This window comes from Austrofundulus limnaeus, unplaced genomic scaffold, assembly GCF_001266775.1.
Source record: "Austrofundulus limnaeus strain Quisiro unplaced genomic scaffold, Austrofundulus_limnaeus-1.0 Scaffold230, whole genome shotgun sequence".
Classification (NCBI taxonomy): Eukaryota; Metazoa; Chordata; class Actinopteri; order Cyprinodontiformes; family Rivulidae; genus Austrofundulus; species Austrofundulus limnaeus.
In genome coordinates this window covers 53,931-69,470 of record NW_013952632.1, presented here as the reverse complement: position 1 = coordinate 69,470, position 15,540 = coordinate 53,931, and the positions used below count along the sequence as shown (strand labels likewise).

Genomic DNA, 15,540 nt, shown 5'->3' with positions numbered 1-15,540 from the left:
GGGATTCAGCGTCCGACAGATCATCCAATCATCATGCAGACAATGAGCGTCCGACCCAGCCCCCTGCCCCATAGACCCCCAGAGACTCTCAGCGTCCGATGGGCGGGACAAAACCAGCATTTATCCAATGACTCGTCTCGTTTGGCTGCAGTCTTTACATCCCTAATGAGTTCTGTAGACGCTCAGCGCCCGACTGTTTAAAGCAACGTGAAGCTGCGGGAATGAGTGAAATGAGGAAAGCTGCGTCGTTACCAGTGATAAGAAGCTGATTCTGAACAAAAGTTGAGTGTGTTGTAGCACATATTTTGTCAATGACATGAACACACAACAGTATATATTTTATCCTTTTTTTACATTTTAGGGGAAGCTGAGCTTCCCTTGCAGTCTTAGAGAAATCACCTCTGGATTAAACAGACATGTATCATCTATCTTTGCACTAGTGCAGGGTCCGCCCTGGACAAACAACCATTCATGCTCATGTTTTTGGTCTGTGGGAGAAAACCAGAGTAGCTGGAGAAAACCCACGGGGAGGATATTTAAACTGTGACCTTATGGTCAACCCCTGTGCCGCATATATACTGCATTTCTACAACATGGCACCCCAAACAAAACAAAACTGTAAGAGAATCCTTCGTCAGTAATTTCTCCTGACTTTGGAAGGTGACGGTGAGGCTGCAGCTGCAAGACTACAGTAAATCCTCTCAGTGAGTCTGCGTTGTACGGTCAGATCCATAGATAAATGATACATGAAATGAATTGTACATGTGAAAAATGAATGTAAATATCTTTGACGTCACTAGCTGCGTTTCCATAGCAAATGTGCGCAAAAATTTGTCGATAGTCTGTTAATGTCGAAAAACAGTTTCGCAACTACGGTGTTTCCATTAAGTAAGAAAAACTATTAAAGTCAAACATGAATACGTTTGTTCTCACGATAAGTCATTACAAACATGGTGGCAATGGATGTAAACACATAGCATTGTTGCTACCAGGACATTAACGCTCATCATCAGAGGAGACGTCGGCGTCTTATTGAGGCTTTCCAGAGACAAGCTCCTTAGGAGCGGCTACGTCTGCTGTGTTTTTGAGAAAATGTAGTCGGTGAGTTTACTACTTTCTTTTACTACTTTGATGATGTTACTACTATTACTTCCTGTTATCTTCTTATTCGTCGTCTTTTTCGCCAGTAGAAACAGCCGGTTGTTGATCATGTGACTCCCGTGATGCGAAAAAAAGTGTTTCCATTGCAGTTTTGCGAAAAACACCAATTTCAATACGGCCGAAATACCACCTCATCCTAGCACAAAACATTTTGTCGAAAAACGCATTTTTTTTTCCAAAATTGATGTGTTTCCATTGAGAAAATTTATTTTCGAAATTCTAATTTGCGCATTTTCATGGTCAATGGAAATGCAGCTAGTGTAATCAAATGTTCACTGATTGCAGTAATTGTTTCAAAGCTGTTTCCAGTGTTTATCGCACAGCACCACAAAAAAAGCCAACAGGCGGGAGATATTGGGCCTCATGCAAGAACATGTTTGTTTTCATATCCTAAATTTCTCTTACTTTTGTTCGTACAAAGGGTTCGTACGAACATGTCACGTCAGATTCAAGAAACTCTTCTATCTTCAGGAAAAGTGTGTAAATGAGCTGCGTAAATTCCACCTGTTCGTATCCAGCTGCTCGTGCACGCGAGAGGAGATTAGCATAATTACCACCCCAAAAACACCATATAAGGCTGTTTCCTGCCTCAGATACAAGGAAGTGTTCATTCATGAAAATGACAGCGAAAACTAAAAAGAAGAACTTTACGAGTTCAGAGATTGAAGTCCGTCTGTCAGAGATCCAGAAAAGAAAATCTGTCATTTTTAGCAGGTCAGCTGTGGAATAAAAAGAGCTGCTAAAAGTATAAACAACTGTGTTAAATCATGTTCATTCCCCCCGCGCGCGCGCGTGCTACACGGTCGCAGGTGGTCTCAGATGCAGGTTTGAAATAAGCATTTCAAAATGTTTTCAAAATATGTCTGGCACTTTGGAGAAAACCCAGGACTCACTGGAGGGATTATGTATCCCCTCTGGACTGGGAACATCTCAGTGTCCCCCAGGACGAGCTGGAAGGTGTCGCTGGGGAGAGCGGGGTCTCTCTCCTGCTGCCCCCGCACCCGATAGCGGGTAAGCCGGCTGGACGGACAATTTATATTGTTAGTCTAAATTATTACATTTAAAATTATAACTCTAATTCAAGCAGAATAACTTATTGTCAACATAATTATGGAGTGTGATTTATTTTCAACTCAAAATATCTTCAAACTAACAAAATATAAAGTTATTAGTGAAGAAAACCCGTCTGGATAACAGCAGACTGACTGCTGGTAAAATATACGACAGGTCTGGACCACTCGTRAATTTTGTTCGTATCTGAAAAAAATCTTAGAATACGAAAACATTGGTGAATGCCACAAATTCTCCTAAATCACTCGTACGCACAACTTAAGAACAAATCTGTGCATACGAACGGTTCTTGCATGAGGCCCAATGTCTTTTTTTGAGTTTCAGACCAATAAAAGGATGAACATGAAAGGAAATGTGAACTGCTTTCCAGTTGCTGACCATTGCGGACAGTGTAGAAATCGAAAGTGGGATGATAAATAACATTTTAAACCCTCTCAATCCACATATTTATTAGCAAACATCTTGGCCTTTTTTTTATTTTTCCACAAGCCAACACATTATTGTTGTGTTACTGATTATAGGAATTCACCTGCTTCCTCAGCCTAAAGCCACAGTCTCACTGAGCATTAGCAAGGTTTCAGAGTGTCACAAAACCGTGCAAGCTCTGATAAAGCTGGAATGGCGCCACAAGGGCTGAGACTAAAAGCTTCAGTGCGGCACAGCCAACAGAGGCTCATATAACTTTATGGATGGCATCTTTTCCATGACTGCAAGGTGAAAGCCTGTACTGGTGTGTGTGTGTGTGGGGGAGGGGGGTGTAAACAGAAACATAGGAGCTTCTATCCTGACTCAAGTCCAAAAAGCTTTATTGATTGAAAAGGAAAGAAATCTGAAGTAATAAGAGGCGTATAAGTCCTAGTAAAGTTTTCATTACCCTCGAAGCACAGCCTAATGCACCAGGCAGGAGATTGTGTTAAAGGTATCCATTACAAAGTAACAAAGACCGGACCAAAATAAACAAATAAAAATAAAGAAAAAATAAGCATGTTTTTTATATGACTAGTGAATGTGTCCATGAATAAAATATTGTAGCCAAATTCTGTCATCAGCTGCCATTTACCACATAAACAGCTGATGTAACTGAAAAGAGGTCACCATAGATAAACGTGTTTTGTTTACGCTGAGCGTGTACCCATATTTAAGAAATACATATCAATATTTCACCACTGGAGTAAACTCTTTTTAAACAGAACTATCTGATATAAATCAGGAAAACATTTTGCATGTTGGATTTCTTACTTTGCAATGAGTACCTTTAACTCTGAATTACATAATCTTAATTTATTTATAGTCTTGTTAAATTGGGGGGGGGGGGGTATTATGTAAAATCAACTTTTTTGAAATTTATATCATGTAATAATGTCATTCCCTTATCAAAAACATACCCAAATTAACTTTCACATTGTTTTTAAAAGAAAATATCAAAGTTGCTTTACGTTTACTCAACTCAGTTGAGTGGAATCTGTTGACATAATTTGGTTAAATAAATCCAACGCATCTGTTTTTTGAGTGCGTATTTTTGCTAAAAACATTGTCACTTTTCAGTGGCAGGTGATAATAAAGTGAACTTTAGGTTTAAAACTGGTGTTTCCACGCAACACATCTGATGCAACTTTAAAGCTGTATTAAAAGTCAGACTTTTAGATTTGTTTCTGTCAAGTTTTGCTCCTCATCTGTGCAGATCAGCTTGGCCAGGTGTGCAACTCCTTGTCAGAAAATGAGTTCTCTGATCTGCAACAATCTCCCTGTGTCTGACACACAGCTCCCAAACTTTGTGAAGAATAAAAAAAAACTGTACCCGAGCCCTCGATCCTGCACAGCACGCTGGTCATGCCAAGAAGATTAGAAGTCTAGGAGCAGCTACAGAAAAAAGCAGGTGTCATCTTGGTGAAACAGAGAAAAGAGCCTCTAATGAATGAATGCACCTGAGTATTAGTCCGCTATCAAACAATGAAGCTTTATAATTTACTACTGCTGATGCATAATTGATGCTTGGTGTAGTGCAAAACTTTACAGCCAAAGATCTTTGACAAGTAAATGAGAGCTGGGCTTTGAGTCCGTGAGTAATCTGAAACACAGTGGCTTTGTGGGTTTTCTCAAATCAAATGTCACGTTATTTTTTTTTGTTTATTCCTAATGATTTGCCTTTAAAAAGACCTGCATTGAGCAGAATATTTAACAACTAAAAAACAAATGTCTCCACATTTGATTTTTTTTTTTCAGAGAGGTTATAAACAGATAATATACCTGTCATCGGTGGTGGACACAGTTACCCTAAAGCACTAACAGGGAAACTAATTTCTTGATTAGTGCTTTAGGGCTTTTGCTATTTTTTTAAAATTCATTATTGGATTAGCACTTGCTAAATTTATGGGCTAAATTTAAAGAAAGCATTTTACACAATTGATCACAGTATACTTCTTGAAAAATTAAGTAAATATGGTATTAGAGGGTCGGCACTGCAATGGGTATCCAGTTATTTAAAAGATAGGAAACAGTTTGTACAGATAAATGGTGTAAGATCTAAACTTGGTAATATCACATGTGGAGTCCCTCAGGGCTCTGTAATGTGACCTAAGTTATTTATTTTATATGTAAATGACTTAGTAAATGTGTCAGGACTTTTCAAATGTGTTTTATTTGCTGATGATGCAACATTTTTTTGTTTAGGTAAAGATATAGAAAAAATGTTTGAGATGGCACAGAACGAATTTGAGAAAAATACAAAATTGGTTTCAACAAAACAAATTGTCATTAAATTTGGATAAAACAAATTATATGATATTTAGTAATAGGAAGCCAACTGTTGATTTCTCATTTAAAGTAGATGGTATTGAGATCTGTAAATCTGTGAGGTAAAATTTCTGGGTGTCATCATGGATGATAAGCTGACATGGAGACCTCACATACATTATTTAAGAACAAAAATATCTAAATCTACATGAGTACTGTATAAAGTCAGGGAGTTATTCAATGACAAAGCTCTGCTTGTGTTGTACAATTCAATAATTGTTCCACATTTAATTTACTGTATTGAAATCTGGGATAAAGCTTGGAAAACAATTTCAAATCCAATTTTTGTTTTACAAAAAACAGCCATAAGAATTATTGCGAGAAAAGATTACAACCATCTAATACATTATTTTGTAAACTGAAAAATTTGAAATTATATGATTGACTATAATATTTTACTGTTTATGTACAAGGATCACAGAAACGTATTACCTTCCAACATTCAGGTAAACTTTGTTACGAGAGACAGTTGTTATTATCTAAAGGGGATGGAAATGTTTGTGAAGCCATATTTTCGTACTTGCTTGAAAGAAAGATGTACTTTAATCCAGGGTACAGGATTATGGAATGGTCTGGAGGATGATCATAAAAATGCTCGATCAATGTATTTAAGAGACAGATAAAAGCAAGTTTTTTGAAGATATATGAAAAGTAAAATGTGAAGATATTTGGTTTGTTGTTTGAGTTGATGTTTTTATGTTGTTGTTGTTTTTATTTTAATTTTTTTATTTTATTTTATGTTATTTAGTATTGTTTTGTAAATTATGTTTCATTTGAATATATTCTGGGTCGAAAAGGGGCAGACATAATAAGATTTATTCTTCTTCTGCTACCTTTCATTTTATTTTTGATTTGTATATTTTTTGGTTTATTTTTTTATCATTGTATATTGTATTTTTTAATGAAATGAATAATTTTTAAATTAAATTTTGAAAAAAATTAAATGTTATTGTTCACAGTAGAGGATGAAAGCTGTCATGCATTTTGTTCAAATGGGTGTCACTTATCTACAAGGTCACATGTCAAACTCAAGGCCCGCGGGCCAAATGTGGCCTGCAGGTGACTCCCATTTGGCCCAGCAAGGGCACTAAGTGACAATATTCTGCACACAGTAAATATTGTCTCATGTTGACTAAAGAATGATTCATGTGTCAAATGGATTATTTTAGTGCTTTAGAATTAGCTTTTGATAAATTTTTTCAGTGTGTTAGTGCTTTAGAATTAGGGGTCCTAAATATTTGAGTTAGTGCTTTAGGGTTAGTGCAACTAATATTGATATTAGTGCTGCCCACCACTGCCTGTCATAGAAGGTTATATGAATGATGAGCTAACAGCTGCTGTATTAAAACTACTCCGGTTCACAGCAGGTCTCACTTCTTTAATTTTCCTCACCTCTTGTTCTCTACATGTTACTTTGAGTTTATAAACTCTTTAAAACCTTCAGAGCCTCTAGTCTTTACAGCTTTGATATTTCTCTTGCTCTTATTCACACACATGGATTCTGACTTCGCCAAACTTGCTCCCCACTTTCACTACAACCACACTTCCTTTTCTGAGCCACAACCACCCATGTTCTGAACAATCCCCGCATACTTATGCTACGTTCATACCAAATGTGTTTTGAGCATCTAAAACGCGCCCAACGCCTCAAGTTGGACGTGCTACATTCAGACCGGGACAGAGACTAGACACACGTCTGAATGGGAGGAGCGTCTTGTTTTTTTTGTTTTTTTTTCGGTCTGCCTTTAATGACGGGTGAAATAAAGATAAAATAAAGAAAATGGCTTCGCTTTATTTACTAAGAGCAAGCAATTGTTGTGCACAGCAGATAATTAGTTCACCAGATGATTTAGAGGCAGTCTGATCTGTGATTTTCACCAATCCAGGAACTGCGAGCTGACAAACTATTTTTTAGTCCCGAGCCCAATTTAACACTGCGGTCGGTTTAATGAGCTGCTGACCCACATCGGTGCTGATATCTCCAGCCAGAACACCGACTGCAGACGGTCCATTTCAGCTAAAGAGCTCCTGTCCGTCTGTTTCGGGTTAGTGGGCAACATTCAGGAAACTGTCGTGGAAAAATGATGCTCTCTGATTGGTTGCTGCGGCGCATCGAGCACCGAAAGTTCAGATTTTTGAACTCGAGCGTTGGCTGCTTTGGATGCGCTGCATGCACGGAAAACGCTCAACTGCACCTACCGCTTCCTTGCGCACCACGCTAAACGGCCTAGACGTGCCGCAAGACCCCTAGAGGCATGTCCACCATAGACTTTGCACGTAAACCTGCCGCTCCTGCAGCTCAAAACTCATTCGGTGTGAACGTGTCATTACAGTACACATACAGTATACCACTGCTTTTTCATAACCCTGCTGTCTGCGTCACCGGAGGGTAAAACTCTCAAACACAGTGGAGCGGTGCACACAGTGGAGCGGTGCACACAGTGGAGCGGTGCACACAGTGCTGCGAGGAATGTTCTGATCTCTACTGAGGAGAAACCAAACAGCCTCTCTACAAACTCGTTACAACACAGGACAGCCTGCTCTTCAGCGCAACACTTAGGCTGTGTCTCAATTCATGGGTTGCAGCCGACAGACTGCGGCCGCCGTTGGTCACAGTCTACGTGGATTGTAGGCCGCTCACGTTGGCTGCATGAACGGCTGTGAAATGAGTCTTTAGCTCCAGTATCAGTACTTGTAACTGCATTATATTTAACATCTCATCGCAACAAAGGTTTCTTCAGCTAAGTTGTTTAACTTCAATTTTTCGGTCTGTGGTAAATTTCTAAACTCTGTCATTCAAAAAACTCTGTCGTAAAAATAAAAAGACGACACAATGACTCCTGGGATACCGTCGGCCACCTACGATATTGAGAAGCAGCCAATGTTTTCGGGGTTTTGTCGGCCGCATTTTTTGGCCGCATGAGTAGGCGTCTACGAATTGCGACAGCCTGCGGTGCCGTGACATAAGCAGCCATCAAATGCAGTCGACTTAAGCTGCAATCCATGAATTGAGACAGAGCCTTAGTTCACTCACATCTGATGAGGGACACTGTTTTGAACTGTACGGTTCAGTTTTTGGACAAAGAAGATAGACGGTTTGAGAGAAGGGCGAGGAAAGCCATGATTGTCAAACAAGAAAGAGTTTTATGTCCAGTTCGTACGAGAACCCCTTCTTTCCAAAACAACGTTTCTTCTTCATAAACAGAGCATCAATACTAGAAACGTCCTCATCCACATGAAAATACAGAAAACAACCTGCAGTTACTATGCCAGGCCTGAGTATGGTGCTGCCACAAAAATACGCTGGGAAGTAAAAAAGACAACGGCTGTGTCTCAATAGCCTATATGCCACGGTCATTAATGACATATTTCCGGCAAAATTCTTGCCACGCTCCTCCCTTCCACTCCCTGCTTACTGCCTATGTTTTTAGCGTTAGCTGCTACTACTAGTCTGTGAAAAAGTCACAAAAATTGAAGCATCTGTGATCTAATGGTATAAAACGTGAGTTCTGTTGTGTGCCGTTGTGTCCACTAAGCAGCAGGTATGATAGAGTAGTTAGTTTTTATCCATTTTCCTCTTGATGAGGAGTAAAGGTGACAGTAATGGATCATAGCAATACAGGCAAAATTTAGCTATAAATTCTTACGCTTGCGTTTGTAATCAGCATTTCTAACCTAAGGATATTCAAGAGTTAGCATCAGAAATGAGAAGACAGAGGTTACAAAAGAGAGATGTAATATTATCCCCCTGCTAAGACGAGAGAGGAAAGAAGCATTCTAAAAGTTGATGTATCTTTACACATTTTGTAGTATTGTTTGTGGGTTTGCTGATGCTGTTGGGGGGGGGGGGGGGGCATGGCATGGAAAAGTTGGGGAACCCCTGGTTTATGCATTGCTAACTGATAATCTGCAATACAGCCATGATGTCATAGTTTGACCCGGAGTTTACATCATCATGGTATTAATTTATATTTTCAGATCTTCCAAGGTGCCAGTTATGGAACTCTCTGTGCATTGTTGCCCAAATCAGATTCTGGAAGTGGTCATTCAACTAGATCTGTTACAAAAGGACAACTGATATTACCAACTTTTAAAAACTGTTACGGTCAGAGGTCTTTCTTCTATGTTTATACTAAAGCATGGAATGACATTCCTCAAAACATAAAGTCCATTTCAAAACTACAGCCCTTTAAGAAGAATCTTGTCTGCCATCTGCTGGACACTTTTTGTTGTGCTCATATTTAGACGTCCTATTTTGCAAATGCTGCCTTCCTGAAATTTGCTATGCTTGTTTGTCTTTGTGTCTATGGTGTATAATGATGTGATTGTGATGCTGTAATTCTGAGTGTTTTATGTGCTGCAGAACAGGAACCTGCTGTAAAACAGCAATTATGCTGAGTCAGACTTAATTTTTAGTGATCTTTTCCTGTTAAATCAATAAATCAAATCAATCAGTCCTGCACATGGAGAAAATGTCTTCCCCTTTTATATACAGTACCTGGCATCATATCTGACCTACAGTGTTAGTTTTACAGTTATCAACAAGAAAGACCAGAACATACAGGAAGCGTTTGGCCACAACTGAACAAAACAAGTCACCAAGCCGATGATATTACACTCAAACAAAAACACTACACCTTTTTTGAGATGACAATAAAATGTCTAGAGATCTCATACAAAAAAATTAACCTTTAACATCATTTCTGTCAAGCTGAATATTTGTGGTTAGCAACTTGTGTGTCAGATCGTCAGGGGTGGCCGACGATGAATGTTTTGGCTGTGGCCACCTCTGGCCACCTGCTGGCGCCGTCGTCGGGGGCTCCTATAACACTGTTTCAATGTGAACGCATAGCTAAAATTACTAAATAAATAAATAAATAAATAAATAAATAAATAAATAAATAAATAATTAAACTGAGTATCCACAAAACAGACCTCATGTTTTAGCTTTGTACCCAGCTGTAAGTTTTACAACACTTCACACAGCCAAGACCAGACCGACCCTGAAGACTCTCAGGAGGATTAATACAAATTCAGCCATAAACAAAGCGCCCATGCAAGACTGAACAAGTCAGTCTGAATTAAGAAAACGTCAGATGAGATATAAGATGTCATTAACAGGAAAACAGCTTTTTTTTTTTACTCTTCGTGCAAAACATTTCATCTGTAGTGTTATTTATCTGCCTGTAAGCCCACCTCTGCTCACTGATCACCCAGGTCCTCATGGTGCAGTGTTGTTTATATCAGTGGTTCCCAAACTTTTTGTCTTCTGACCCACAAAATATCCATGGCAAAAACTTGTGACCCCAAATATTACTGGTCCGAGTAAACAAACTTCATTAATAACCCTAAAAACACAGGCTTTTTGACAATCTAAACAGCTTATACACAAATATAAATACTTATTTTTACTTATTTTGTGTTTTTGTAATAAATATAGGGAAAATATTACATCAGCAAATATTTTATTCCCCTTTAAATTGATTTCTGGAGATTATCCAAGGTGCTTCATGACCCATAACAGGGTCCCAAGTCCAACTTTGGGAACCAAAGTGCAGTGGTTCCCAAACTTTTCAGCTTTTGACCCACAAAATAGTACAAAACAGTAGAAGAGTGCCTCCAAACATTTGTTTCAGATCAACTACACATGGGCATAGTAACAATATTTTATACTACATTTATCCATTTTAAATATACTAACCTCACTCCTTTGTAACAACTAAGACAAAAATGTAATTAATTCAGAAAATCTTTTCAGGACCCCACCTTGATGTTTAGGGACCCTACTTTGGGTCCCGACCCCAACTTTGGGAAACACTGGTTTATATTATGGGGTCATTTTGGGATTCCTCCTGTGGAAACTGTTGCATGGGTTAAAAATAATCTGAGAGGGGGGGATGTGGACTCCAGCAGGGATTATCTCACCTCAGATGATAATGAACTACACAGTTTATATGACACAGATCGATGAGAGCTTTTAGAAACGCACATTACCAAAAACTGTAACAAGTTTCTGCATGGAAACACGTGACTCTGCGGGTGACTTCCCCGGGCGTCGTGTTCTGTCCCAGGAAACTGTTGGGGGGGGGGGGGGGGGGACCACTGCAGGCCCGGATGCTGGACTCCGCAGCACCGAGCATCCTGAGCAGTGCGACACCCGGATCACTCAGCAAAGACGCACAAACCCGGGATTTCAATCCCAGAGGACCTGACATCCCATAATAGGGCGAACTGTAATCAGAAATAAAAGACCAAGTGACCCTGTTCCAGTATTTAGATTTAACCCGGTGAAGGCGCGCATCTGTGCGCAAAGCCTACAGGATTAGGACGCATTTTTATGACTTTTTGCACAAATTACAAATGCAATAAATAAAAAAGAAAAACGCCACGAAGTTTCTGTGAGCATTAATCTGAAATCACCGGGTGAGATTCTTACATTTAGGAGAGAGAAGTGTCCTTAACGCGCGCTGTTGGCACGATTAAATCCCAACATGTTGATAAAACGTGCCTGTTTACCTCCACACGGAGCTCTGCTGCTGCTGCAGGCCGGCCGACGACACTCATCCCCCGGCGAGCCTGCCCACAACCACTCGGTTGTCCGCTGTCTCTGATTGAAACTCACACATTTTACTTCACTGCAGCAGCCGCCGCGGCGGATCCGGCTGCGCATGCGCAGACACTGCGGCCGCATCTCTGGTTAACCTTTCAGTGACCGCAGCTCAGAGCCGCGGACTGCTGCTGGTCCAGTTTCAAGGTCCCGGATCTGCACTGAGTTTTGCTACACACATTTTTTTTTGTAGCACACAATGATATTAATAAAAAAATGTAAAAAAAAAATAATCTAATTAAAAAATTATTATAGAAAGAAAATTTAAAGGCCTAGCATTCCTAATGAAATGCATATCAGCCACTAGGCCAGGGGTCTGCAACCTGCGGCTCTGGGGCCACATGTGGCTCTTTGGTCCCTCTGCAGTGGCTCTTTAAAAATGTGACCAAACATAACAGAATAAATAGCTTTTGTTGTTGTTGTTTTTTTGTTTGTTTTTATACCCAAAACAGAAATCAATTTGTGTGCAAATATGTGATCAATACATTTAAAAAAGTAAAACATGTTAGCTCATGCTGGCCTGTTGTTTACTGAAATAATGCAACTTATTTTTCTCAAATCCATCAGAATTACCTTTAAAGAATTTGAAGACTTACATAATAATAAGAATTAGAAGGAAAAAATGCCTGAATAATTCAGTTGTACTAGTTTTTGTGAAATTTGGTATAAACAATATACAGTATTTTTCTTGTTTACATGAATTTGGTCTATCTATTTGTCCTGATGTGTATAATAATAAATAATATTATAATAATAGCAATATTTTTTAGTTTTATAATGTCACCTCCACTGACCGTGAAGGTACCTGAAAAGGCCTTGAAAAGGCCCGCAGACCGTCAGTTGATAATCACAGTTGAGGCTTGTTTTGTGGTTCTGGACACATTTTATTAGTGAGACAAGGAGCAGAAATGTCTCTTTTGATTGTTAAGGTTGCAGACCCCTGCACTAGGCTAAGATCATCCTAAGAGTTGTTGTTTTGGTCTAACGTAATATTATGTGCAAATTTTGCAGGATTTTTTAGAGCTTCAGTAACGTGATGAGTTGTGAATGACTCTCAGCTACTACCACACCAAATTAAGGCCCAATATCTGTAAAATTCACTGAGTTATCACCAGCTCTGTGTAGGCTAAGGCTAGTTAGCTGTGGCAGCCATCTTGAACTGGGTTGACTCCAAAGGTTAGTCAGATACTGATCAGGGCCGGTCAGTGACTTTTTAGGCAGTAGCCTATAGGCAAATGCATCCATCATCCTTCTAGAGCAGTGTTTCCCAAAGTTGGGGTCGGGACCCAAAGTGGGGTCCCTAAACATCAAGTTGGGGTCCTGAAAAGATTTTCTGAATTAATTAAATTTTTGTCTTAGTTGTTACAAAGGAGTGAGGTTAGTATATTTAAAATGGATATATGTAGTATAAAAATATTGTTACTATGCCCATGTTTAGTTGACCTGATACAAATGTTTATCATCCAAAAATAGCTGGGGGGTCAGGTCTCTGCTACTGATATTTTGTGGGTCAAAAGCTGAAAAGTTTGGGAACCAGTGCACTTTGGTTCCCAAAGTTGGGCTTGGGACCCAATTATGGGTCATGAAGCACCTTGGAAAATCTCCAGAAATCAATTTAAAGGGTAATAAAATAATTGCTGATGTGATATTTTCCCTATAACTATTACAAAAACACAAAATAAGTAAAAAAAAAAAAGTATTTATATTTGTGTACAAGCTGTTTAGATTGTMAAAAAGCCTGTGTTTTTAGGGTTATTAACAAAGTTCATGAACTCAGACCAGTAATATTTGGGGTCACAAGTTTTTGCCATGGATATTTTGTGGGTCAGAAGATAAAAAGTTTGGGAACCGCTGATCTAGAGGGCCATCGTTAATGGGGGATGGAATAGAAAGTATAACTTATTTATCTGAGTAAAGTTGATTTAGTCTGTTGGGTAACTCAAGTTGATGACTGTAACTTGTTCTGTAGGTTTCTCAGCTGCTTTCTTACTACATGAGCAGTGGTACAGAGGATATTTTGTGGTAAAAGTATCACATGATGCAGTCAAGACTACTGGTGCTCAGTGTGTAAATAGAAAACAAAATAAGGATAATGAAAGTTTCAGTTATGATCTCAGAGAAAGTCTGGTTTTCAGTGTTTTACCTTCAGAAAATACTGACTCTGAAGAATTTCAGAAAATGCTCTTCAAATATCTGGAAAACTCAGCTGTGAGTAGATCTTCCACAAAATTTTCTGGGGAGTATAGTCACCTGGACCCCCCTAGAACTGCTTCACTCCACAGCTGCTTGTTAACATGTGTTCCTCATTGCTGTCAGCAGATGTTGGCAGGTATGAGGTAGACCTCTGGTATTCTGCTTCAAATTAATTAAACTGTTTATTATTTTAATTGGACAAACTGGTCTCTAAAAATAAAAATATTACCAAAGACAAAACTATTTGGTTTGGTATGTGAATGGATGTAAATTGGCAGTGAGATTTATAAAATTGCACAGGGCGTGCCACCTGAAATCTTGCCAGATTAGCTGGCCTGCTAGAACCAGTAATTACTCTAAGTTTCATAAAAATATGTTCACAGGTTCATGAGATATTTTGCTAACAGGCATTACGGCAGACACCAGGTAATGCCAACATTTTAGGCAAAGTCGTGACACAAGGTGTTTACCCTAAGGGATCAGTTTTAGCTAATATCACACACAATTTTAGATCAATATGTGCAGAACTGACTGCGTTAGTCATTGTGTTGGCTCATATCACGTTGTGATAGTGGCCATCTCTTGGTGCTAAGAATCAGGTATGTGCAGACATTTACTTTAAAAAATAAATCATTAAAATAATCAGTGAGACAACAGTGGAGACAAATGAACGTGCATGCACAGGCAAGTCAGCTCAAAAAGTGACTTCATACGACCCCAGTAAAGCTGCTGTCACTCACAAATTTGTGTTTGAAGATCTGACATGAAAGCAGATTAGATGTTAGCTTTCAAACCATCAAACCTCTACTAACACCTCACAGTTTGTAGTGATAATTTGGTTGTACTGATACGCATCATGATCAACACTGTCTGTAGTGGAGGCAGAATGTGATTTAACTCTGGCTTAATGCAAGACCTTGACTTTGATAATAGCATGTATTGTTTTAAAACCTATATTTAACTGCATTGGAGGTAAGCTGCCCATGTCACAGGCACTAATGCATCCCTATACCATCAGAGAGGCACACATATTGGATCTGTGTGCTGATAACAGGCTGGACGATCCCTCTCATCAGTGCAGGCATCTGTGATTTTCAAAAAGACTTTCATTTTTTGTTCTGACCACAGAAGTTTTTACTTTGCCTCAGGTCATTTTAAATGAACTTTGGCTCAGAGAAGACCACATTCTGTTGGTGTTCAAATATGAGTTTTTTTTCTTAGTTCATGCGATGTCAGAACAAACAGACCTGTTTTAATGCAGTTCCACCTGAGGTCGAAATCACAAGACTTTCAGCTTTGTCCTTGGAGCTCAGCTACAGAAGATTGAAATCTTTTTGATATAAACTGTAGCTTATATGATGTTCAGTCTTTACAATTTTTCATTGAAGAATTATATTTTAATATTGTTCCACTTTTAGATGTAGCTATTGTCTGATAGGAACCTCTGCATATTTTTTCCTTCTAAGAGATTCATTCTCTCTAAAAACACTCTTTTTATACCAGTCCTTTACCCACCTGTTGCCAGCACTTAATCTGTTGTTTCCTGTATCAAATTGATGGGTGGCTGCCGTCAAAATCAAAATTACTGTTTTCCAAAAATTTGAAAATGTTTGTTTAAAATTGTACAGCGGGTAAAATAAGTATTGAACACGTCACCATTTTTCTCAGTAAATATATTACTAGAGGTGCTAATGACATGAAATTTTCACCAGATG

The 15,540-nt window shown here is 38.9% G+C and overlaps 1 protein-coding gene across 2 annotated transcripts in view; it reads right to left on the bottom strand.

Moving 5' to 3' along the window:
• Nucleotides 1-11,650, bottom strand: part of tmem229b (transmembrane protein 229B) — a 29,778-nt gene extending 18,128 nt beyond the window's left edge. Inside the window, exon 1 of one of the 2 annotated variants that reach the window (XM_014019767.1) lies at nt 11,542-11,650. The gene's annotated coding sequence lies outside the window, so the exon portion shown is untranslated. The other variant, XM_014019768.1, reaches the window with a different exon arrangement.
• Between the last annotated feature and the right edge of the window lie 3,890 nt (nt 11,651-15,540).